The 27,115-nt window shown below is 36.2% G+C and overlaps 1 protein-coding gene across 1 annotated transcript in view; it reads right to left on the reverse strand.

Moving 5' to 3' along the window:
• The window catches only part of B3GALT1 (beta-1,3-galactosyltransferase 1), a 210,967-nt gene that overhangs the window by 108,520 nt on the left and 75,332 nt on the right, over positions 1–27,115 (reverse strand). Inside the window, exon 2 of the mRNA XM_055813076.1 lies at positions 6,076–6,216. The gene's annotated coding sequence lies outside the window, so the exon portion shown is untranslated. The remainder of the gene's footprint in view (positions 1–6,075; positions 6,217–27,115) is intronic.

The following is a 27,115-nucleotide window of genomic DNA, read 5'->3' on the forward strand; positions in this document are numbered from 1 at the left end:
ATGACTATAAAAATTGTAATTGTCCAGATAAACATATATGTAATGAGAGTGATTACCATACAACAATAAGCCATCACTGTTATAAAACCATAAACTCTTATTCAATATACTGTAAAATTCAAAATCTAATTGAAAGTGCTAGTTTAGCATAATTCCCACAAGCCATCATTCTTTAATATTGTGAAATGAATGGGGGTTTTGTGGAGCTATTAATTGTTACTGACAAGCAATAACCACTGGAATGAAACTCCAATTATCAGCAGCCATTAATCACATTTACTGTCATCTGTTATGTCAAAAAAATTCAATAATCTAAACAGCAAAAAGGAATTTATACCTCTTATGTTTTAACTCACTTCATAGAAATCAGATGGTCTTTTGGTGGGGTAAGCAAAGAATTACAGAACATTATTTTCAATGTAAGCACAATATTCGGTCTTATATTTTCTATTTAAAAAAAATGTCTCCCACTTTATTCTGTTTTGATGGAGACTTAGATACCTTGCAGCTTTATTTCTATAAAGTTATGCACAATTTATAGCATAATTTGTTGCTAGCATGATGTATTGCAGTCACCTGTCTTTAAAAATCAGAAATTATAGAGACCATCTGAATATGTAGTTCACTAGTCTGTTCCAGGAAAGCACTTAATGTTACCTTTAGGATGCAGGCTTGAGCAAGAGATGAAGAGTTCTTGGAGACGAGGGTGTAAATAAGGGTGGCAGAGCCTTCATTGTAATACCTGAGCATTCCAATAACATGGACTCGCTCCAAACACATTATCATATATTCTTAATTTTGTTCATTTCCCAGATTCAGCTGTTTACATCAAATAATTGTTTTCTTTTTTTTTGGAACCTACACAGTATATAAAAACCACACATGTACATCCTTGGGAACAAAAGGATAGGAAACCATTCAGTACTTTACTAGTGACTGAAATGGCCAAATGTGCAACGTAGGCATCACAGTTAAAAAGCCATGCTTGCAAAATAGGATCTGCTTACTATACCCCTGAAAATTCCTGATATTACAAAGGTCTTTGTTGGACAATTAAGGGCATATCGTGGTCCTTACTCTCAGATGATATTGAGGTTTATTCTGGAAAATATTATATATGTATATGTGTATATATATATATATATATATATATATATCTCACCAGTCATTTACCTTGAGAGTCTGTCAGCTTTTGGTGGCATGAAACCGCTTTGATTTAGAATAGTGTCGAAGCACCAGTCTATAATCTGTTGTGAATAACTTCATTTAGAAAAAGCAGTGAAATCTTAAATATTTGGTATACTATACTGTGTTGTTCACTTATGATTTCATCCACTCTTCATAATCTATCAAAGGTACAAGTTCTCTAACATGAACCAGCAGAGCAGAAACAACATCTGTTCATAATATACTGCAAATATCCAGCAGAGTATCTTTTTGGAAGAAATGTGTGAGAATTGACAGTTGAATAAATATCAAAAGAAGCCCTAAAATACATACAGAAGTTGTATTTAGCTAGGCAGCTCCAAAGCATAGGGCAGTTGCTTGTTTTTCAAGTTTAGAAGTAGAGGTGCATTTAAAAAACCAAGCATATTAGCACCTCTGGAAGTGAAAGTCAGAGGTGCTAAAGTCAAATAAAACAATGTTATTATTCCAGTTTATATAAACAGTGTTCCAAATTTTTAAATACTGTAGTTTCAGTAAAACTGGGATGCGTAGCTGACAATATGGTTTTAAAATGCACAATGTCCTACTTGAATAGGTTGTGTCTTTAAGATACTGTCCTTTCTGAAATTCTCTTAAGATACTGTCACCATTCACCCTTTGGTTACTTAAAAACTGTGGTTAGATAAAAATACTTTACTTGTGATTTTCCTGCTAAGTGTAACTGAATGTTTTTCTCTGAAGCATCACAAGTTTTTGGCCTATCTATATCTTCTTAAACTAATTGAAGACTTTGAAAGTGTACGCATCTAATATAATCAATATTATACTATAATACTGTCATGATCAATTAATCAAAAAAATTAACTGTCTAAATGAATTGAACTAGCAGAAAAAGCATTGGAACATGATTCTTTCCTTGAGTTCAACTCCTGAACTCTTCCATTTTTTATATTCTTGATGTTTTCCTGAGTTGTTTAATATGAAACTTAAATAGTTTGTAATTTTTTCAAAAAATAGTGGTAGTAGTAATTACCATATTATGACAAGATTTTAGGTTGAAGAATTCATACTGATATTCCATTACTTATATTTAATTAAACATTTTTATCTTTTCAGAAGAAATTACTAAGTATTTTTAAAAAAAGTTATTTTTCCATCACCAATTTAAAACTGCTGCACTGAAAATTTATCTTTCATTTGCGCTTGTTGTCAAGGCAACAGTTTATCAGAATAACAGAAATAAAAGTATTTAAAATGTAGCTGTAAATTATCAATTTATTAGGGTAAGGTAAACACTAACTCTGTCAAACACTAGTTATCTCTCATTAGCATGGATTTGAGTATGTTCTTAGAAGGCAAAAATATACAAATATTACTGTTTCTTTTAATAATACATAGCTTTAGAGAAGATAATAATAGACAAATGTTTGCTAATTCAGCAAGTATGTTTACTACACAGAGTCTTTAAACTTGAGCTGTCAGTTAACATATATTTAAGATTCCTTCTAATTCAAAAGGTAAAAACACCCTCGAGTACAATAGCCAGAACTGGCTTTTTCCCTCCCTCCCTCCCTTCCTCCCTTCCTTTCTCTTTTCCTCCCCTTCCTCCCTCCCTCTTCTTATCTCTCACTGAATAATAACCCTCATTTAGTGACATCAGTAATTTTTGCATCAGCCTTTTTTATGGCTGGAACAGAAGATTATGTGTGGAATAAGCATGAGTGGCATTCAAATTGAAATGTGTGAAAACTTCACAGATTTTGATAATACAGTGAAAAATGTGTCATGAGTTGGTGTTAACATTAGCTGAGAAATGGAAATGGTTGAAGTAATTTGCACAGCAATCACTCCTTCCATCACTGGGCTGCAAGTATTTACAAATGTAAACCCGTGCAGTGTCAAACGTTGAGAATGGTAAACTGTACACAGTGGGTTTTGGTACTGAGTGCAAGGAGGGTGAAGCTTACAAGGGCCATACAGCCATGATCTTCTATTCATTTCACTGTGAGGTTCTGTTAACTTTAAATGATATTGAGTCACTTAGATGACTTACAAAAAAACCCCAAAACCAAAACAAAACAAAAGTTAAGTTACCTACCTAATAGCCAGTAAAAACTAACAGGAAAGCAAAATGCATAACCCATAATAGGAAATATTAAGAGTTACTAGAATTTCTCTGATTTATTTCTGCTAAAGATCTGGCCAAATGGAACAATCTTATGCTTTTTGGTTGCTCAAACTGAACACTTGAATAGATGATAGTTCTGAAGATGTCATCTGAAGTATTGCACAATTAGCATGAATAATTTTAAAATATTCTGTTCCTGTTATAGATCTTGAAATGCATCACCTAATGGACTATGGTGTTTAGCGCCAAACTATTCCAAAACCCAGTAAGCCTGTACATTTCCATTATTTGGTATCAAAAAAATTGTCATTTAACTTTTAAGTGGTGACTAAGTAATAGCTCCCAAAGAATGATCTAACCTTGGTTGGATTTTGCTTCCAAAGACAGCACTGCAGGGTGGGAGGGGTGAAGCTCAATTTACTGGAGTGGGAAAAATTGAATTTGCAGGCAAATAGTGCCACATGAAATACAAATGTTTTTTTCATTGAACCTACTTTCCTGATATCTTGGCTAAATTTTTCCGTTTGTGAATTCTGATAAATTGTAAAAGGAAAGTCTTTTAAAATTTGGAGATGTTGTTTGTTTTGGGACTTCTTAGGTCCTGTGAACAGCTCGCTTAGCCTGATACCAAAATGAAACAATTTAGGATTCTTTTACTTTAATTGTTTTCAGTAAATACTCTCCCCCACCCCACCCCCTTTCTTGTTCTAATAATTTATTTGATGATTTTATTATAGCTGTGCATATGGACTCTCATTTTTAGAGATTACTGATTTAATGTTTTCTCCAGCCTACTTCACATAAAACTCTATTTTCAATATAAAACCATATTATGCTAAAGTTTGCAGCATTGCACATAGCATTTGCTGACTTTTGAGCCAGCTTGCTTTGAGATTGCCTGTAGGCTTTTACATATGGTGACTGGCAATTGCTTCCTGTTTAAATATTCCTGATAGGAGTTTATTAGTTTTCAGTAGCTGGAGAGTTAGCATAGCACACGTTCAACTCTCATATTTAGTTCCTTCTCCATTGCAGTTACAGACCCTATTGCTATAATTAAGAATTCTACAATTTGTGCTCATTATTCTATATACCTTGAGTGTGTTCTATTCTCCTTTCACTTTTAGTGGGCTCTCCAAGGTAATACAAAATAATAACATGCCATATGGCAAATGGAATCAGCTGTAACACCACACAGCATCTTTTATCATGTAGCTTTTACAGTATGACATTCCCAAGTTTGTAACTGATGAATATTGCATGTCCTAAAGACACTCTGGCTGTATTATGCTGCTTCTCCCATTAGAGGCATCCTTGTTGATACTCTGAACCCTTTTTTAACATAAATGAAGCAGTTGTCATTTTGTAAGAATCATCAGCGTACAAAGGAATAGGCACAATGTCTCAATGCGTGGTAATCTTACCGCAAAAAGTTAGCATGAACAAAATATTGCATTATCATGAATTGTGAAATATACAATTGATATAATGTAACAGTAATAATGAGTTTTATGTCATTTGGGAAGCTCAACTGGGGTTTTTTGTTTGTTTGTTTTTAATGTTTGTAGAACTTCTGGGAATTAATAGAATGTGTTATTTCAGTAGTGAATTTCCATAGGTTTGCAGTCAGTCATCTGAAACATGCAGTCTGAAAGCATTAGATGCTGTTCTATGAAAGTTAGATATAAGCATAACATAGGCATTTTGTAGATGGGTTAAAGCACTTCTACAAGGCCAAACTCTGAAGGGAATTCTGATGATGTTACTCAAGAATGTGAAACCCTGTAAGTAACCATTTTTTAATAGTTGACATGTAGGTATACCAGCATCTCATGTTAGCTTTAGTTTTATAAGTGGAAGGGAGAGGTAAGAATTAAGCAGATAGGCAAATTATGGATATGTGAGGTTTAGTTATGAGTATTGCTTTCCATCTTCTGCTTGTGGCAAAAATGTAATTTCAATCTATTCTAAAAGTAACTATATTTAAGTAGTTAAGAGAACGTTTCTGTCACAAAGAATTGCATCGCATAGCATGCGGTTAGCTTAGCTTCCCAGCTTGTAGGCTGTAGAGAATGTACAGTCTCCATCACATTTACTGCTCCCACTGTCACTGCAAGTGGCAGGGCAACTTTTCTCCAAAGCAGTGGAGCAGAGGAGCAAAAGATGAAATGCTGCTCATTGTTCCTCCAGTGTTGGCAAGTATATCCTTATTCCTCTCTAGTCGGGCTTAGGAAACAGAAGTGTGCTCAATCTCTAAATGAACTTTCCAGCTGTCACCAGTGTAAGAAGGCAGACGTAGGTCATAACACATGTTGCTTTTCTGCAGTGCACGTGTAATGCCCCAAGAGATCAGTACTAGGATAGGATAATACAAGGTTTGAGAACTTTAAACTGATTTGTTGAGAAAGAATAGTACCACACATAGCACAACTCTCTTTTACTCCTTTGTAAAAATGTTATTTTTTTGGTTTCCTGTAGGAAATAGTACAATGTTTTATTTAAGCAAAATAAAATGAAATACAGAAAATGGATTTTATTACAAGAAATATCAAATACCAGTATAGTAAATATTTGCACGGAGGGTAATGGCAATTTTGCTGAAAATGGAAATTCATTGCGTGAGTGGGTGTAAGCATGGTATGTGTGTGTGTGTACATATGGCCATAGACACATAAAGTGGTAATTCTCAGAAATATTAGGAAGGGCAAGATAAGCCTAAACTATTTGATATGATTCTTTGTACAATTTACACTTCATACAGAATCACCTGAATTCCTTACCTGATTTTTTTAGAAACTGCTCTGTCTTTTTGTCCTTAATTTTTCTTTCTTGCTTATCTGCATCATATCTACTGCCGTTCTCCACTGTTTGCTTGCCTCCTTGTCACGTATGAAACCAGCGTGGACTGTATATTGATAAACCTGCATTGACAAATATCCGTGAGTTACATATGGGTAAATGAAAGACTTTTTTATTACTCTTATTTCTTTCTTCCATGAAAACAGAGGTAGAACAATGAGAGACTTGGGGTCAAGTGTAATAAATCTGCATATGTGAATACTGATATATTTTTATATTGCTAACCACTTAAATCCACGCACAAAATCTTTTTTTTTTTGTTTTCTAAAAAAATGTGGCAACACAAACACATAGAAATAATATAAAAGTCTTACAACACAAAACATACGGACTTATGAGAAACAGAAACTACTAGTGTTTGGCAAGTTGTCATTTGGAAGCCCAAGCAACATCTTCAAAGTGACCAGTCATATTTAGAAGTGCCACAGACTAGTTTAGTTGTAGAATTTTTCTGTTTTCTTTTAGGCCTGATCCTGAAGTTTACAACAAGTTGCCTATCAAGACACCTTTGCAGGGTTTACTGATTTTCACAGATTTCTGATCAGGCTTGCAAGAATTACCTTATGTTGTAAATGGCAATTTTGTAAATTGAAATTTAAAGGGGGTTTATCTGCATCCTTTTTCTGTTTTATCACTCTTTGACTCTTTGGTGATTTGTTGGTTTTTTTGGTTGGGTTTTTTTTGGTTGGGTTTTTTTTTTTTTTTTTTTGGTGGGGTTTTCCCCAGAACTTTTTTCCTGGCTTTTCCCCAGTTCCTAACAATCTGTCCTCCACCTCTTGAGCCTCTTTTTCCCCACCATTGCTTTTGAACAGTCATGCTTTAGGCAAGAGTTTGTAAACTAAAATTGTATTGTTCTGTTTTATGAACTTAGCTATTCCCTACATTCTCATTTCTAATCCTCTGACTTCCTTAATTAAGTCCAAGACAGTTATAAACACCTGTATGGGGAATTTCACCATGGTTATTTGAAATGACATATTTTTGTCATAGAAACAGGTATGAAAAAAAAATTGGAAACATATAATGGTGCCAAGGAATTTTAATTTAATTAAGCTGTAGACTCTTGGGGCATCTTTTCTAAAATTAAAAACATATCTTTAAAATAATTTTTACATTAATGGGGAACTTATTTGCTTGAGAAGGACAACAGCCATATTTGTTAGCCCTTTTCCAGTAGAATTTATGTCAGAATGAAGACAAAAAGCATAGAAATACTTAAAATGCCTTCCTTTAAATGATTAAAATGGTACTACCCTTTAATGTACGGAGTCCTTAAGTATTCAGTCTCAAGGACTGCGCAAGCCTCTACATAAGCCTGCCTGCCGCTGAGCCTGGACTGGCAGCCTTCTGTGGCTCAGAGACACACAAATGCAGTACAATGGACAGAGCCCTGAATCAAAGATGAACTTGGCCTAAAAAGAGAATTCAGCTCCATGTTTCCCTTTGTTTCCCTGCCAGAAAGCTTTACATATAATAAACACAGTCATCAAAATTCACTTATGACAAGTAATAGTTCGCTTGTGGATCATTTATCGCAGAGTTCTGTGATTAGTCACACCTTCATATCCTTCAACATGTAATATGTGTTTCCTTGGAGCATGCCACATTTTATTAAGGTGTCCAGCTTTTCACATGGAGGATATTAAATGAAAACCATTCTTATTTGCCTGGAAATTCATGTCATACACCAAATACCATGTTTTCTGTGATTAGCTAGCAGGAACCATCTGTCATGTCCCCACCCCCACAGTGCTGAGGAAGGCAGAGACTGAAGGTGAGAAGTATATTTACTTTTGACAACACAACCAGCTGTTGCCATTACTTCTAGCTGTAAGGCAAACATGCTGAAAAAGGTGACTATCTATCGTGATTTTAGTACACTGGGACCAACTATGACTGCTGATGACAGCAAACCTCTTAAAAATCTGGAGGAAAATTGCTTTATGGGTTATGTTAGGAAAGAATGTACAAACACAGCTCCAGCTGGGAGCTGGAACCTGGAACCAAGAAGCAGAAACTTTAGGCTAGAAAAGTATCAGGATGAATTCAAGTAAGAATCTGCCTCTTCTCCCACCTTCCTTTTGGTAGAAATTCATATTGGAAGAGAGAACTGTTTTTCTCTAATGATAACACAAGATTCTGAAATTAAGCACAGCAGGTAGAAAGATTCAGCACAGATTTTAAGATCTTGCATATTCATACACTGAAATGTTTTCCAGTGCTGACAACTAACATTCCAAGTGGAAAAGGTACATTCTCTGCCAATTTCCTTTCTTAAAACTCTGGCACCATATTTTAGGGGCTGTGTACTCTAATCTCTGTTATTCTTACCTTTATCCATCAGACTAAGGAAGATATTTACACAGCCAAATAATTTTGACTTTAAAGAGGATTGCAGCAAATAGGTATATTTTTAAAATTTTTGAGTAAGCGGTATTTCTTCACTAAACCCACTTTATTCCCTTGTTACCTTCTTTCATATTGTACCTGGAGAGTACTGTGCTATGGTGTGAATGTACCTAGAGCATATTTCAGGAACAAAATATAAACACTGGCAGCAAAGGGCACTTCATGCAAATGTGTTTCCTGAGTGATGGCTCTTCATCCCTAATGATTCTGGCAAGACATCATAATTTGGGAAAATAAGTGGGGTGCCCTGCCCTTCAGCTCTTTTCCATAGAGCACGTACGTTCCCTTGCAAATAGGATTATGACAAAATAAAAAGTTCATTTGGGTGGGAGCTTCTTTTAAAATATGTTCAATATATCACTGTAGAAAACAGTAGAGATAAAGCAGAGCCATAAAAGACACACTTTTAGGAAGAGAAAACAGGCCATCATGCCTAACTCTATATTGCACTCATTTTGCTTTTACAGCCCACCTGTCAGTCCTGTTATCCTTGTCTAGAAAAGAATTTACAGTAAGTCTCTGCTGCAATCAGTTTCCATGGTAACTTAGTTCTGTCTTAAAACCTTTACATAAAAACGGCTTGGTTAAAATGATAATGAGCTGGAGTGCTTGCCCATACCTGAACTACACTTCTCCCATTGCTCAAAAATAATCAGCTAGGTGTGTCACTCCCTCTTCTCTAGTTCCTTTAGCTTCTAGAACATCATCTCATTATGCAATTCAGATCAGTTTCTTTGTCATCTGTAAATCTCTGTTTTCAGAGATGTATAGGGTTCAGGGTACTGACCAGTGTCACGTGCTACTGACTAGTTACATGCTGTAGTAGTCAGAAGTACTAACTACTGACACTTTACATGCTGTGAAGTACAGTAAAACATGTTGGGCTCTGGAGTCTTGAGGTCACTAGGGAAGAATCCCTCTGTGTGTACAGTACCTACAGTGGGGCTGAAAGCTCCAAGGACCATAGCACCTTTTAGGAAATGAACCAGAAAAGGCAGACTGTCTCCCTTCTAGAAAATGCTTTTCTCAAAGGTAGGAAAAAAAAATTCCCTTCAGGCCACATCAAGGGGAAATAAAAGTTCAGAAAAACAAATGGAAGTATGAATTGATTCTAGGAATATTGTAATACTGTCCCATCACTATGGATATATATGTTTTATCTGAGCTTTAGTTATCCCTTATACTGATTTCAAGCTCATCTCTTGCACTCATAATTTCTGATTCTCTGGCTCAGTTTGTCTTAGTCTTTTTTGTAATTCTGATTACTTCTTTATACTGTCTCAAATCTCATCTAGGAAAAAATCAGTATTCTTTTTTATGTAACTTAAATACTTCGATGATAACAGAAATTTCAGTTACAGCGAAGTCTTAAAAGTACTTCTAATGTTGATCTGATAGAGCTCTTCAACAATTACTCTGAAAACTTGCTGCATTTCATGGAAGTTGGCATCCTCCCTGTGATACCAAAAACCTCTTCTAAATTTCTGTACTAGAGCTGCCTTTCTGAATTGTGTCGGGTAGCTTAATAATTGTAGAAGAAGTCTTTTGTTCCATAAGAGGCACTAATAGAATTTATGAAAAATAATTTTACACGCTATATGTTCCGGGCAAGCATTACAAAAGCTGCTGAATGTAGGTATACACCAGTTAAATTACAACTGGGTTTGTCCAGACAAAGACTTGGTAAAGTTCTGATGTTTCGGCATGGGACAAAACAGTATTATTTTCTTGTGACAAGTAGTTCCCCCCTGGTTTCGATCAAGCACCTGAAATAACAGAAAAAAATCCATGTTTGCAATGTGTTTGGATAATATGAGATACTGCTGCCTTGTCCTTAGCAATACACAGAAGTGCACTGCTCAGTGGCTTGTCACACTTCATTTCTGAATGGCATTACTATGCAAGGTGTATGCATACTATGTCCTTTAGATAGGTTTACTTCTGTATAGACTTAACTTTGATTGTCATCTACTGATTCATCTAGATAATATGACCATCTCGAAATTCAGTTGCAATTTAAAATGAAACAGTATTCTTATCCTAAATAAAGTAATATGGTTGTACTAGAAATTTGATTTAGACCTACATAATTCCTCCCAAAACAACTTGAAAAACCAAGCTTTCAAATGTATTTTTCCACCTCTTATTTTTAACTAGCAGTTTAATTTACCCCCTGTGTCCTAACATTGTCCTATAGACATTAATTTCTGAGGGCAGGGCGTTGTCAAATCAGGGTGTCATAAATCTATGGAATTCCTTTCATCAGTCATGGCAATAACATCTTCACAGTACTCCTGCATGTCAGTAAAGTATGACCTTCTCTGACTGATCCGTGCAGACTATGCTTAATTGAACTATGCTTTTCCAGTGGGCATTTTAACTTTCACACAATGATTTTTTCAATAGCTGATGTCTAATCAACTGGTCTCCAGTTTCCAGGGGAAATAATAAATAAAATCTGATACTTGGTCAATTGAAAAAAAGTAGTTCCTGATTTTTAATCTTTTTAACCTCTTCTAAATCATTTGAACAACTAAATATGCTTACACTTTCCATGGTTTTTTATTCTTTTCATAGTCCTTTGTACAAAAAGAACTGATTCTGTGCCTCTTTTCATCATTGTAGCATTATTGATTTCTGGTGCTGATCTGTGCTCCAGAAGTACTTAACTTGATGTGAAAACTGATCATACTTGTTGGCCTCTTGAGATGGGAAATTTCTTGTTAGATATGGTCTTTAATACAGTTCTCACTGTATTTAATTAATCTGATAATTACTGCGTAGTGCAACAGGTTATATTTTCTTTTGCCCTGAATATTGTTTATATTTATGGAAGATCAATTGTTAGCTGCAAAACTAACTCAAATGTATCATTTGAAATGTCTGCCTCTTTTTAAGTAAATTAAAAATTGCTGTTACATTAAGAGGGTCTTATTTCTGAATTTTTAGCTCATTATGCTGAGTTATACTTTTTAAAAGCAGTAATTTCTTAATTTCTTTTAATTTTGAAATGTCTTTTATAATCTTATATTAATTATTACCAAGTATTTGAGAAATACAAGTATGTCGTACTAATTTAGTTTTTTACTGGTATGAATTCCAAAGAGTGAATTTCAGTGCCTTCAGTAATTGTGTGATTATTTTTTTCCCTTTATAATTATGACTACCCTCATATGCTGCTCTATACATTTTTTTCATTTTGCATACAATTAATAAGATTTTATTTAGTACCTATTTTACCCCCTCATTGTGCTTTCTGAATACATATCTCATATTTTGAAAGCTAGTTCTGTTGTGATTAAAGTAGAGCAAGCTTGTTTGAATAACATAATAAAAGCTCAAGCATTCATGCATCTATGAACCTTCACATTAGAAATCTCAGACGTCTCTGCTGATGAAGGCTGAATGGGCTATGTATAAACAGTATGTAAAATGAGAATCAGTAGCTTGTAATATGTTACCTGCCTGCATTACCAGCTTGTTGCGCTATGTGCTATATGTTTTTGAGTTGGATAAACTTTGCAATGGCTATATGAACCTCAGCCTCCCTCTTTCCTGGTCCCTCTGGTCCTGGTATCTCCCACACAATGCATCCTCCAAATTTCCACATTATGTCCTAAATTTACTTTCAAGATATCTCTCTCTCTGATTTTATTCTCCTTATGCAAAGTATCCCTTCTCCCTGGTTACATGTGAGAAATCATGTTTTGAAGTGTGCTACACAGAAAGAGATCAACAGAGGAATACCATCATGAAAATTACATGAAAGAAACTGATGGTGCAGAGAGAGTTTGGTGAGTGACTGGAATTTCGTTTCTTCTCTCTGCCTGCTCCTCCTGTGAGTAGCACAGCAAAGACAGGCATATGAAAGTAAGTTTACCAGGATCATTAAGTTGCTTGCTGACCAAATTAACAAGGTAGAAAGTCTCAGAAAACTGAACCAGACACTTTTTCTTTGGCAATATGTGCTTTTTTTGAGTCAGAACCGCAGCATGTGAATAGTTTTTACATTTTTTCACTTCTACTGTTCTCTTGCCTCCAGCCCTCCTCATGACAGAGGAACTGGCCTATCTGGCTGTAAAACTTGTTGCACTAAATGCTCCTGATCTTTATTGTGGTGAGTAGTAAATGAGAATTGTTTTATAATGGTGCAGGATAGGAAAGAGCAAATAGATCCAATGGGTAGAAGAGCTAAGAGCTCAAACCAAGCCTTCAGGCACATTTAAGAGACCACCAAATCCTGTTCTGTTCTGGAAGGCTAAAAGGTTGTGAGGAAGTTAATTTCAAACTGAATTCATACCCACTCAATCTAATGAAGAGATTCTTGTCTCTAGAAAGATCATTGTGATCATTGTGATCACAATTGACATATGGGACTAATCTGATCAATATATTTTATTTTTTTTTTAGCAGAACTGTTTTTAAAAACAAACATATTCAGGTCACGTTACAATTAAATTTAATAGTTCCACCTAACCTGGAAGATAACTAGTATCAATGGAAACAATAAGCAGAAACATAATGTTTTCATGTCACCTAATAGTGCTGAACAAGTAGGTATGTATATTTTAAAAATGAGTTTGCTGTCTCAAAGTGACAAAGACATGGTTAGCCCCTTGGTCTGGATTATAACAGACATAGGCCAGTGAGCAGAGCTCTGGGAAGTTCAGGTTCCTTTCATGGCTTCTGGGCTTTTCTCCCTCTTCTATAAAATGAAGACCATGAGACTTCCTTAATTTGTGCAATATTAAGAAACACATTCCAGAATTTGTGATTCCCAGATAGTATAAAGAAGAATGAGAGAGTTGTGATGTATGTAAGTACATAAGTAGGAAATACAAAATAAATCACAACTACTTTCTCGTTCACAGTTTTACCTTGATTTACTCAAAGACTTGCATCTTCCGATGTGAAGCTTTTCAATGACATTATATAAATGAATCTAGCTAAATTTATCATTCATAGAAAATTTATATAAGTTGCCTGAAAGTTTCTAGAAAGAAATGCAAGCTTCCCATATTATTTTTAGAAGTATTGTATAAACAATTTATTTTCACCTGCGTTCTGAGAATCTGGGGTTTGGGAGTTTATTCATAAAATCCAAACCAGCTTGTTTGATTTTCCACCTTCCTTTCCTTCTTTAAAAAAGTACAACTTGAAGGAAGCACAAAATCAGATGGAAGAACTCAATCTGGGTTTTTGAGAATATATGGCAATTATATTTCCTTTTACAAAGGGAAAAGAATTAATCTTTTCTAAATTACAGGTGTAAAAAGAATCCGCTATGGCAACCTTATCAACAAGGTAACATCATCAGTCTGAGTCTGGCATTATTGTAGAAAATGGGGCAAATATTAATCTAATATAGAGAATATTGTGAATTACAAGGTTATGTATGCCATAGATATGTGGCTGATTCACCAGCTTTGAAGTCCAGAGTGCCTTATAGAGGACTGTGCTTCTAAACCAGAACTAAAGGTCAATGGGAAATGGGTTTGTTAATTTTTTCTAAGATGTCAGTTTAATCAATCGGAACATTTCTTAGAAAAATGGTATTAGGATAAAACAAGAATTTTCACAAATCTTCCAAGAAAAACTTGTAAGCTTCCCTAGCCATCTCTATTTCCCTTCACCACCCCCAAAACCACAAGTATAAAATCAAGACATATTTAAGACAGTGTAACCTGTAACATTCAAAGCAGTTCAGCTTTAAAAGGTAGAAAAACATTTTAATGAAATAAATGCCTGTCAGACAGTTATGATAAGCAAAGCAGAACCCAAAACAGATGTTGAGGAGCTGGCAGGCTGATCTGAGTCTAGTAAAACTACTTAAAGTTAAAAAAACCAAAAAAAAACCCCAAAACCAAAAAAACCCAACCCCAACCCCCCCCCCCCCCCCCTTTAAAGCAAGTAACAGTCATTTGTGTAGGTGATGTTCTCATCTTTGTGATGTTCAGGTGTTTTCCTATCAGAACTTTTCTACCATATTCCCCCCCCACCCCCAACCCCCTGAAAATCTCTAACACTGCTTGTAATATGTATAAATTTGTCCTTCTAGTATCTCTTTCATACTGTTAAGCTGCTGAGTCCTTTTTTCTCCATCTTCAGAAGCTTCAACAGCTAAGTAACTTTACGTATGACTTTCATTAGGAAGACACTCTAGTTAGTAAATCAAAAGCCCTCTGAATTACTACCCAAACTTAATTATCTTGATGGAGGAATTTAAGTCTAATAGGCAAACATAAAAATGTGGAACAATTTTATTAGCAATTTTCTTTTAATGGTAGCATAGTAGTAGGACTTCTTGCTTAACTGTGATTAGATTTTTTGTCATTTCTGTTGAGTTTGATTTTGAGGAACAGAAGTTGCAAGACAAATATTTTGGTTCAAGAAGCTCAGTCACTCATGTGAGTTCAGTATTCTCTTTACTACAATAACGTTTAAAAAACCCAGGTATTTTTGAAGCCATGAAAATTAAGCAAAATCAGCCATGCTGGACTTACAAACAACTAAAATAATCTATTGTTAAAATAAATAGGCTCTTTTTTATTTCCAAATGAAGGACGTAATATTCTCATCAATGCAATAGTTAGATTTTTTAAAAGTAAGAGCGCAGGGGAGGCGGAATTGAGAGACAACATTCACTCATTGTACAAATACAATGCAAGAGGTCAGTATTTTTAAGGTCATTTCTCATTATTATGAATATCCCTGTGGCTGCCTAAAATCCATTAGATTTAATGTAGTCTTATTCATCTCTAAACTTCAGCTCCTCAGTCCTACAATAGTACATTTTATGTACAATTATGAGAGGAAGAATCCTTCACAATATGTGAGTTTTGGAATTTTCAAAATCTAGAAATAAAAAGAAAAATAATGAAAGCAAATTCTGCTTTTCTATACACATGGGCATGGGTTGAATTATGGGATTTTTTTCCTCTTAAGTTTGCTTTTCATCTCTATGAATATTACATTGGGAAATAATTTTGTGTCAGATTTTTTGTGTCATATGCCCAGATGGTATAAATTAGCTACATTGACTTCACTGATGTAGTATGGATTTATATCCCCACAGAATGGAGAGCATATACATGTAACGTAACATAGCATAAAAACTTTCTCACTTAGCAGGGATTATCTATCTGCAAGAGAATTTCAAAATACTTAGTATCTTGGACCAAGAACTCGAAACTTGGTGAGAACTTTAGCATTGCCTTCTCTGGAGCTAATGAGGAGTATTCACACTACCCAATTTTAAGCTGCTAGCTCAGATCAGATGATTATACATAAATTTAGAAAAGGTAAAGTTGATTTTTTGTGTCCAAATCCTTATTTAACAGAAAAGAAAAAAAATCCCTATGTTCTGTTAAGCCCTTTTTTGAAATTCAGATTAAGTTTATACCTCAGGGAAAAGACTAAAATGGCTTGCTTGAGCTTCAGATGATTAACCTACTTTATATCGCTCTCACCACACTACATTGGTTAATCATTATCTTTTAGCGGTGTCTTCAACAATTAGATAAAAGAGCATTTATCTCTTTTCTATATTTAGAAGACCTTACACAAACTAATCTTATTTTTCCTTTAGTTTCCATTATATTTGCCATATGGAATGTGTATAGTAGAATTAATGTAAGAAAACATTCAATCTCTATCCTTGACTAGATTCAGACAAGTTAATTCTTTCTTATCTTTACTCTCCCTCTAGGCCCAGCGTCCATTACTGTTGAATGAGGTACTATGCGTTTCTCACTGGCGATGAACATACTTTATAAATTCAGTCAGGCATTTTTCCCCTTAGAATCTGTTCTATCAGCTGATATTTTCCTGAAGCATTAGACAAACCAAGTGGGAAATCCAGTAAAGAGAAGACATTCTTGAATATTCTGTTCAGAATGAAACAGTCAGTTACTACAGTAATTTTGTGGGACATTCAGGGGTATGTGTCGTGATTACATAGTGTGTTTGTTTCAGCTCATAAAACAATTATACTAAAGGTGGGAGAACTATTGGCTTATCAGTTATTTTATATTGGCTTTCTAATGGTGAATATTTTTGGGGAAAAGGAAAGATTTTTTCAGGTTCATTTCCAGGCTTACCAGCTGCAACCCATAGCACAATTAGAGATACCTAATCTATCTATTCTTCCTTCCATATATTTCAGGGACAGAAACTTTAGTCTTCAGCTTTTCAAGACAGTATTTCAAAGATGTTTTTAATAACTGGTCTTAGAATGATTTTTCAAATGACATGGGAATTTGCAATGGCCAGTTCTGCTATATGTGCAATCTATTTGCTTTTAAAGAGGAATCTTACAAAGGGACTTTTATTGCTTCACTCTAAAGTTTTCTTTCTGTATCCTCAGATTCTCTTCTAAAACTTCTAGTATTTTTGTGCGAAAAATACACTAGCTGATTCTTGCAACACTGTGCATACTCAAACTGTAACTTCATAATTGTAATTTTTAATTTTAATTTTTTTAAGATGTTAAACTAACAAAGAAATCAAGAGTATATTCTTTAACACTTACATAAAAAGGCTATAGGTAGGAAAGGAACATACAGCTGTGTTTATTAGTATGTCTCATTTTACCAAGTTCTTCTGGTAGAAAACTAAGTCAGCTTATTATTAAGTAGAAATACATTTAGACATCCCTGAGAAGACATTTTGGAGCAAAATAAATATAAGCAATGTATAAATTGCTATGTGTAACTAGAAAATGGCAAAGTTTTTTGTTTTTTTTTTTTTTCTCAAGGAATGCCATTACAATATCACTCCATGTGATTTTCTTTGAGAGAAGGTACTTATCTATGCACAGTATCAGGTCAGAGTCAGCCTTTAGTGCCTCAGGTAAACAATTATGATGGAGTACAGAAAATGGAACAGTTGAGAAAAATACTGGGTTTAGGCCCATGTGCAATGCTAGATTGAATGGTAGATCTGATTTCCATTCAACTATGTGCTGAATTCTACAAAAATACCTAATTATTTTAATCTATGGGATCATCAGGGTAAAGAAAATAATTTTGCCTGGGCTTCAGACAATTACCTAATAATATTGTCAAGAGTAATCCACAGGAATAGCTGCTCTTTCCCCCCAATCTTCCTGTACACCATCAAATCAAAATACCTCTCTCTCCCCAGAGAGACTTAGTTACAAACTTAAATACTTACTGGAAACACAGAAATCCTTGAAAATTGTTATGTGGCATAGGAAGAGAGCAAAAGACATTGTGTGACTTCAACATGTCCTACACCTAGAATAGAAGGAATGTTACCCAGTAAAAGTACTCAGGTGACTGAGAAAGAGACTGTACCACATGTGAAAAGAGGCAAATGTAAATCAAGAGCTCCTGCCTGTCTGATTATGTGGTAACAACTTCTTCACCTAACTAATTATTGATTAACCTTGAGCAAGTAACAATAACGCTCTAGTTGCAGACCACAGGTGCTTCTTAACCACTCAAAGCATCACTGCACTGCACTCAGCTTCCTGTCTCCAGCAGAAGGGTGTGCATCTTTGCCATGCACATAGGCTTGTCAGACCTGTCTGTGCTTAAATACCTGCTTCATTTACACTGCCTCTAGATGTCCAGTGCTAGAAGAAGTAGAAATGTCAACTGGATAACTAAGACAAGGATATATTTGTGATGGCAAAGACTGGCTAATTTTTGAGAGCTTTTTGATTATGAGAATCCCACCACATCTAAGAAAAGAATTACTTCTCGGGAGCATTTAGTAAAAAGAAAAAATCCCACATGCAGAATTCATGTATAATATTCTTTTTTAATACTGCTTCTCCTTATTCAAAGAATTCAGTGCCACCTTTTTAACATTTCCCAAGGCCATACATTTCAGAAACTATGTATTTAAATATCACTTTCCCAGAACTGTAATAATAGAGGATTTCATTAGCAACATTTAGGAGTTTTAAATTATTGCTGCAGAAACAGTTATATTATGATGTGCAAAAGAAAAGACAATAGTTTTCCCCCCAAGAAGATTCTCAATGTATATTATATGATTCATAGGGAGAATGATCATATAAATGAACTGTTTTTCTGTTTGAAAAGATTTAAAGCTAGATTTATTTACAAATTAAGAAAGTGTTATCAAAAAAAAGATTCTCACCAGCAAAACTGCTACATGAATACTAAGCACATACTGTATATTATGCATGTAAGAAACTTGCATTTGAAAAGCTGATTTATTTATTCATATTTTTAAAGAAACTGTTAGGAGTTGTTGTAAATTCTTGAAGAGACAAGAATGGTCTTCTAATGTGACATAATAAATACCTTATTATGCTATGTTTTTTTTATTTCTGCACAAACTAAGTACTATGAAAAACTCTCTATCAACTTCCTTTTTAATCCATCCATTCTACTTCATTTTGCTTTGTTTAATTTCACATGACGGCTAGGTTTCATTCATTTCATACAGACTTACTCTTCCACCTCCTGCCTAGTTTCATGCTCCTTGGCCATGGTGGTAGCATGTCATGTATTTGTAGGGCAGGTCCTCCTCTCCTGATCCCAGACCACACATGCTGGAGGCAGCAGATCAGATGTGTCAACTAGTTTTGCCTGCAGTATATTGCCTTGGAACAGGACTGAGGCACTAACATTGCATTTCAATGGGAAAAATGTTGCTAGCTTTGGAGAGGTTGGTTTGTGCAACCTCCCTTCCAGCCATAGATTCTTTCCACACAGAGGGATATTATTACCCTGCCATCGCTAACTTCACTGGTCAGATTTGTGAAACAAAGGAGGTCACTGTATGGGATTTGAGTCTAGGCTTTTAAGCTGTGCCAATAGTATATTAAAAATACATGCTTACTATTTAACAATGAAAATAACGTATAACAGTCTACTCACAAGCTACTCCATTTCTATCCTGCCCATGATATCTTGTGTCCTCCTATATACTGTGACTGCAGCTGGAGTAACTTTATGTTTGACTGTGTGCCTGATGCAGAAAAGAACTTGATGTGGGATGCACAATCTATGTGGGAGCCCACAATGCAGGTGGTAAGCTCACATGGAACTCTGTGTGGCCTTGCCTAAACTACTACTATGCCTTGGGGAACTGATGTTTTACTTGGATATGTTTATGCGAGCTGCAAGCTTATTTTTAACCACATTGTAGACATGGCCTTGGCAGTAGACCTTTCCTAAAAAAAATTTCAAAATTTGAAAATCTGAATGGTAATGTTTCTGTTGTGCCCTAGATGCTACTGTGACATTATGTTACAGGGATAAAAGTACATTTACTGGTAGTTTTCAGCTCTACAATGCTGTAGCAATGCCTATTGGAAGAAACTACATTTCAGGTCAGTACCAATCCACAGAATCCTGCATATTTTTTTGTCTTAGTGTGTGATATAGCTCTCTCTCTCTCTCAGTACTTTTGATGTGTTTATCATGTGTGTTAATGACTAGAAAAGTTTCCAGCTCAGTTCTCAGGTGGAAGAGACAAGCCAAACAAGCATACTCTAAAGCTGGAAGTGGCCACAGTATAAATCTGTATTGGCAAAAGTGAGGTGTTTTTAGCTAGCTAAGATGGTGTATCTAAGTTACAATTATGTTTGGTTGGAAGGGCCCTTAAAGATCATCTAGTTCCAACCCCCCTGCCATGGGCAGGGACACCTTCCACTAGACCAGGTTGCTCAAAGCCCCATCTGACCTGGCCTTGAACACTTCCAGGGATGGGGCATCCACAACTGCCCTGGGCAGCCTGTTCCAGCACCTCGCCACCCTCATAGTAAAGAATTTCTTCCTAAGATCTAATCTAAATCTACTCTCTTTTAGTTTAAAACTATTACCCCTTGTCCTATTGCTACAGGCCCGTGTAAAATGTCTGTCCCATCTTTCTTATTTAAGTATTGACAGGCCACTATAAGACCACCCTGGGGCCTTCTCTACTCCAGGCTGAACTACCCCAACTCTTTCAGCCTGCCTTCATAGGAGAGGTGCTCCAGCCCTCTGATGTCTTCTGTGTTGAGGAACAAATTGTCAGAAATTCTCTTTTCTGTTGAGGAGCATCTAGTTGCTGTGTCCCAATGCCAGGCATCTATCAATCAGCTCCTGTGGAAAGTACATATTGACTTCCTGATATTTCATTGCTTTCTATGAGACAAAGATTCCATTTTACAAAGGTACAAAGGTAAGACATAGACTTTAGCAGTGAATCTAGACTATGTTTTATGGGTTCTGTAGGCATTATGTATAAAAAGCCAAAGGTTAGTAAATGCTGGTTGTAATTCATCAGCTAACGTAGTACATCACCCAGTACTCTAGGTGTGATCTGTTGGGGCTGAGTTGTCCTTCAAGCCAAAGAAGTAAAAAAAAAGTTAATAGCACATTTGGGATGGCTCTGGAGACTTCAGTGTTGGCTTGGCCATACCCTCATACTCTGTAATCATACAGGAGTTTTCACACAATTTCAAGATGAAAGATTAGTTCTATACAGTATTGTCAATCTCTTTATATTTTTCTTTTGAATTTTATAACAATATATCAGTATGGTGAAACTGAGCTATGCAATGTCCCAGAATGGCCTGACTCTACCAGACCTTGTCCTCCCTGAACATTTGTCCTTACTGAGAATGAGACACAAGGTATTTATTGCCTGAATCTGAGAACTGCTTGTATGGCATCTGCCTTCACCTGATTTCATCTATTGCAAGTATTTGGGTATCATCATGCTACAATCACAGAATTTAAGCTTACACTGTTTGAGGAAGCTTCTGCATGGTTTTTCCCTTTACTTCCCTGGCACAGTTCTCAGGTGGTACATATCTTTAAGTTCTCTCAAGTGCAGGTTTGTCAGTGAACTTTAAGATTTCACATCCTATCCATAAAATTGTTGCACCAGCAAGGTTTGTTACCACAAAAGTTTAATTGGCATGATATCAAAATATTGTTAAGACAAATAGAAAAAGCAAACCAAGAATTTGACCTAAACCATAAACAATTCAAACAAACTCATTATTGGACTGATTCTGACATGGCTTAGAATTGAGCAAGAAATCTAAACAGAGATATTTACTATATATTACTAAACATGAAAACAAAGAACATGCTGTAGCATCATTCTTAATGTAGTGCATAATGAGTCGAAGGAGTCATTGGCACTGCCTGTGACTTCAGTTCACTGCTAGCCTCAACCATTACGGTCCGAAGTTGCGTTTTGGGCTAAATGCTGACTCTTCTGTCTGGAAAAAGTTTCTGTTCCCTCTAATTAAACTGGATAATGCAATTCATGAAGTTTTTCTGGATCAGTGCTCTTCTTAATTTAATGGAAATCAATTGAAAATAAGTAGGCTTCCACAGGAGGAAATAAAAGTACAAACTGAATCTCAGAAAAACAGCCCATGATGATTTGTCAGAAGTAGAGCACATTGGTGACCTGCAGCCTTTTCCCTGGCTTAATGCACAATACTTGCCTTGGAAATGCTGATGGTCAGGTGGTACTTTTTCATGCTACTTTGAAATGAGTTATCAAATCCTGCTGCTAGTACATAGCCAAATAAGCCAGAGTTTAAAAATAAGTTATCAAATCTTGGCACCAGTGCACCACCAAACAACCAGAGGTTTTACCATAGAGCACTGTGAAATAACCAAAACAAATCTCAGGAGAAAGGAAAACCAGAACAGTTCTGTGACTACAATTACAACATAAAAGGCTGTAGCTTGCCCAGTGCAGCATATCCACTGTCTCTAGCAACCTCTTTTCCAATGTTTTGCTATTTAGACTTCCCTGGCAAACTGAAAGATACAACAGTGCCTACTGAGAAACAGAAATGCAGCACTGACTTACAATTCTCCTAGTTCTTCAGTTTCTTTCCCTTTACCTGCACAGAGGGAGCTTGCAATGATTTGTGTTTCTTCTGTGGCCTAAAGCGTTCTTCCCTTAACACTGTGAATGGCTCCCTGTATTAATCTGGAGAGGCATCACTTGGGTAGTAGTGCATGCTATGTCACTGCTAGAGGAAACTAAGTGGGATTTTGGAGAGTAAAGCAGAAATTGGGTTGCTTTCCTAGTTTTAATGATGTTCCTGTTCAGATGTAAGGCTGTTTCTTATTTGTTGGCAGAGGGTGCACATGATGCAATAAAGGTGGTTTCCACTTTCCAACATGTGATGTAATTTGGAGTAAAATTAATAGGTTCTGTTGAGAACCAACATTTCTACAATTTTGCAGCTGCTGTGATAAGACAACTTTTCTGTCTGGGAAGCTAGAAGAGGCCAAACTTTGTGACCGTGTTCCAAATCTGTACTGAAAAAAAAAACCCTGTCCAAATTCTAGTTTTAAAATTCTGCAAGAATCTTTCATAAACAGACTCTGAATATTTCTATCTCTGTGACTCATTTAATGTGTCTAGCACGTTTAATGATAATGCTTGTGTTTATATGGAGACTTTAGCAAATTGTAGACTAGCAGCAGAATCCTTTCAGTTCTGCAGGGGCAGCAAGGTGGATGATGACAACCGTCATGTGTCAGTTGAACAAGATCTATAATCATCATTGTAAGGGGTTGGCAGGGAAGAAGGCCAGACCCCTATCTTTAGCTACAAAGCCCAAGCAGAAGACATCTTTAAAAGACTACTAATCACTAGATCTCAGATTCTCAATTCTGACTCTCTATTCCTTGCTAGCTTTGTCAGTTTTCCCCAAAGTATTTCTCCTCTGTGCACTTTTTACTGCCTCCTAAGCCTCAGTGAAACTAAAATGTTTCAAGCCATTAATTGCAAAGGCATAATTGGTTTTCCATGATATGAAATGAATTCTTCCAAAACATGGTATGTTTAGAGGACAAAAACCAGTCAAAATTATCTGTTAAAACTTCGAAACCAATAAGTCAATCTTAATATTTCATGTATGTATGGTAACATATACTTCCTCAATAGTTTTGAAATTTTCATTTCTTAATAACTGAGATTTCATCAGCTTGAGTTAGCTCATATCTCTTCTGCATAGTAGTATTATTTGTTGCCACCTAAGAAACCCCCAGACAAAAGGAAAGAACTACTGTTTACTGTTGAATAGTGGGGAATTAAGAAGTGACCATGAAAAGCTTTTTTAATTATGATGACAGCATGCAGGTGAAACAATGACAAAAAAATTTCTTTCATGAGGATAAGACTTGCCTTGCATGAAGATCTGCATTGGAGTATGCCTAAACCAGATGCCTGCAATTCTGTATCCACCTGAGGTTACCATCAGTTCACCTGAACTAAGAGGCTTCCTGGTGTTTCTCTTAGCATGTCTAACAATCTAGTCAGAGTCTAATCTCAACAATCATTATCTACCTTAGTTGCATCACGTCCACATGATCCTTTAAATATTTATAATGTAAAACATTTTAACATGACAAATGCAAGCAAAATCCTGTGAAATTAAAAAAAAAGAAAAAAGAAAAAAGAAAAAAAAAGAAAGGACATTAGAGCTAGACTACAGATTCCCTAATGGTGTGTAACTGATTTTCCCAAGATGAAGTCAAGGGGTACTTAGTATACCTAAACATCAGGATCAAGATAAAGTTCCCTGAAGTTATTCACCTCTGAGTGGAAAGAGAAAAAAAAAAAAAAAAAGGTATTTGAATTCTGATGTAGCTGTTGCTTAAAAATTTGGCTTTATTACATCGCAATAAATTCCAGAAGCCATACAGAATATAGATGCCTGAAATCTTACTCATTTCTGCCCTTCTATTTGTCATCCTCCTACCAGAAATAATTAGAGCCATCTCAAATTCTGCATCTTAATCTGACTAAATAATTTCCATGTAGATTTTACCTCCCGGAAGTCTGTTTATCATTTTCAAAGCTATTTCAGCTTGTCTGAAGAAATCCTGTATCTTTGATCATATTGTTTCAAAATATATCCTGTCATACCAGTAAAAGGAAATTAACATTTAGAGGACACCTTCAGGTAATTCAGAATCCTAAAACAATATAAGCATAATTACTTGGAGAAATACAGATCAAAACAAGGAGCTAGTCCTCTTTTTATCTCTGTCAAGGGAAGATTTTGAAAAGGAAAGAGCCCTTTGTGACAATTCACTTGTAACAATTAACCATGTAGTGTCATCTTTCCATGCTGGCACACAGAGTTTGTACATTTTGGAGAATCAGAAGGAAATCAAGGGTGATCTTACAGGGATCCATACTACGTCTTATGGCCTGCATACTTTAATTTCTTCTCTTTTTATTCTGCCTGTAAATGTGAACAAGATTTCTGTAGCTTAGGAAAAAAAAACAGTGAAAAAGTTACTCAGCATTAGCTTGCAATACTTGGAGTACAGTATTTATTTCAAAGGGAACATGCTGTACGCCATTCCCATTGTACCCTCTGCCCTGTGTCTGTGCCTTCGCTCCCTGAATCCATGGTGTGTCATGGTCCACAAGGACATTTCCATCTATGACAATACAGTTTTATGCCAAGAAAGAGACAATGCTTATGGTGGCAGCTTGCTTTAACAGCCAGTTATTCCCTCCTTTTACAAAGCACAGATCTGTGGTGTCTATGTGGAAAGAGACAGTGATACGCTAAGTTGTGGGATTTACTGTGGCCACATCAGCACAGTCTGTACAATAAGATAACAAAAGCATGAATATCTCTATAGCAACTAATAAAACCAGACTGCTTCTTCAAAGCCTAGAAGAAAACAGTTAAGACTATATCCAGACTTGCTGCTTTGTCTCTATATTTTTGTAAGAATATGATTGTCCTGCCACCTAAAACTCACTGAGGTACAGATTATTCACAAGTTGTGAAAGAAAGTCATGTTATTTAAGATACTTCACTGACCATTCATGCTAGGTTGTTGAAAGTAGTTTTATTTATGATCTTTCACTGTTTTTTCAAACTAAAATTAATCATAAAGTTCTAATGAACTCATGATTCAGTGCCATTAACAGCTGCACAAACAATACAAACTGTAGATCTTCAGTTTCTAAAAGTCAGTTTTATGTTCAAGTCTCAGAATATCTTGATTTTGGTCTATAAGTCATCCTGCCAAAGACTATTTCTTCTTTGTGCAATATATGTAGCTGATTCCTGTGGTACCTTCTAACATTAAAAATATGAGACACTTCTGAAATATTTTCAAACTTGATGCCTAAGTGATTTATGCAATTATTCTGATATAAGCAAGTACTAAAAAAAGGTTTGGTTTGCAGTGTTAATTCTTGGGGATGCAAAAAATTTCCAGCTCTCTCTAAACTCAGTCAGTAAAAATCATACTACCTATATACATATCTAGATAGGAATGGGAGAAATACCTGATTTCTTCTCTCCTTTACTGTGTGACAGTACTAAAATCAATTCTACGCTGATGCTCGCAAAGACAAAGAGAACTGAGGTACTCTTTTAAAAACCAGATTAATTTTCCCTACCTTAACATTTGAACCTAGATATTCTTATCTCAACCATTCATTTTGTTGCTATGATACACTGAAAACAAAGTCTCAGTTTTCATAGAATCATAAAATCGCTTAGGTTGAAAAAGACCTTTGAGATCATCAAGTCCAACCATTAAATCAGGACTGCCAAGTCCATCACTAAACCATGTCTGTAAGCACTTGCATCTATGTGTTTTTCAAACACCTCCAGGGATGGTGATTCCACTGCCTCCCTGGGCAGCCTGTTCCAATGCTTCACCACCCTTTCAGGGAAGAGATTTTTTTTTAATATCCAAACTAAACCTCCCTTGGCATAACTTGAGGCTGTTTCCTCTAGTCCTGTGGTTTGTAACTTGGGAGAAGAGACTGACGTCCACCTGCCTACAGCCTCCTGTCAGGCAGTTTTATAGAGCAATAAGGTGTCCCCGAGCCTTCACCTCTCCAGGCTAAACAATCTCAGTTCCCTCAGCTGTTCATCATAAGACTTGTTCTCCAGGCCCTTCTTCAGTTTTACTGCCTTCTCTGGATACACTCCAGCACATCTATGTCCCTTTTGAAGTGAGGAGCCCAAAACTAAACACAGGATTCGAGGTGCAGCCTCACCAGTGCCAAGTAAAGGGGGACAATCACTTCGTTTGTCCTGCTGGCTGCACCGTTTTGGATACAAGCCAGGATGCTGTTGGACACCTTGGCCACCTAGGCACACTGCTGGCTCATGTTCAGCCAGCTGTCAACCAGCACCCCCAGGTCCTTTTCCACCAGGCAGCTTTCCAGCCACTCTGCCCAAGCCTGTAGCATTGTGTGGGGCCACCCAAGCCATGAGAAGCCAGTGTCTCAAAGAGAATGCTGTGGGAGAAGGTGTCAAAGGCTTTGCTAAGGTCCAGGGAGACAGCACCCACAGCTTTTCCCTCATCCACTAGGTCAGTCATCTTGTCATAGAAGGACATGTGGTAAGCCAAGTAGGACCTGCCTTTCATAAACTCATGCTGGCTGGGCCTGATCCCCTGGTTGTCCTAAACATGCCACGTGATGGCACTCAGGATGATCTGCTCCATAACCTTCCCCAGCACCGAGGTCAGGCTGACAGGCCTGGAGCTCCCTGGATCCTCCTTTCTGCCCTTCCTGCAGATGGGTGTCTCACTGGCTGAC

Source organism: Falco peregrinus, chromosome 8 (genome assembly GCF_023634155.1).
Source record: "Falco peregrinus isolate bFalPer1 chromosome 8, bFalPer1.pri, whole genome shotgun sequence".
In the NCBI taxonomy this organism is placed as follows: domain Eukaryota; kingdom Metazoa; phylum Chordata; class Aves; order Falconiformes; family Falconidae; genus Falco; species Falco peregrinus.